Source organism: Papilio polytes, unplaced genomic scaffold, assembly GCF_000836215.1.
Source record: "Papilio polytes unplaced genomic scaffold, Ppol_1.0 DF820645.1, whole genome shotgun sequence".
Lineage (NCBI taxonomy): Eukaryota > Metazoa > Arthropoda > Insecta > Lepidoptera > Papilionidae > Papilio > Papilio polytes.
In genome coordinates, this window is record NW_013528559.1 from 1 (window position 1) to 779 (window position 779).

Here is a 779-nt window from a genome sequence, read left to right on the forward strand (position 1 = left end):
ATCCGTCGCACCTCACGCAAACGATGGCTCGTGGGGTTCGTGGAATAGGACTCTAACCTCCCGCTATAAGACAAACCTCACGTCTGCTGTTTCAATGACAACTTCAACTTGTAACTTACGTCTATCCAAAGATGCGTAGTTATGACGCTACAAGCCTGCAAGTCAATTGATTATATCACAGTTCTAATATCGCAATGTCTTGAAGAGATTTTATTCATGTTGAAACCAGTTTCCCTTTGTTGGAACTAGATTTTTGTAAAACAAACCTTTGTTATAAAAATCCACAGGGCGCTCGAAAACATGAATCGAATATCCAAACAATATTCATATAAATTTTTTCAACCGTGTGTACGGTCATTCCAAAATATTTGTGTAAATGTGAAATAATTAATTAACTTTGTAGTAAGGTACTCGTGCTTCTTGAGGTACTCGTAGTTACGAGTACAACACATATTTTTCAGGACATACAATATTATGTTTTGCTAGCTTCATGCTGCAAGGTTTATTGAACTTTAAGTTGCATAGTATGCCGGTATGCATACATACCTATATGTATATTTAAATTCTGCTTTTTTCTTACTTTTGTAATTAACATTATTATTAATTTTGTGGCTGATAAGTCAAGCGTGAAAAAGACATTATGTGGTTTAAGCGAGCCTGTGGGGGCAGTGGTGTTAATGAGCGAACACCACAAAACATTTTGTGAAGGAACTCATTTCGTCGCAATCGATGTGACAGACTGACAGGTGCGCGCAGAGGATAAGTTGAGTAGCGTTGGG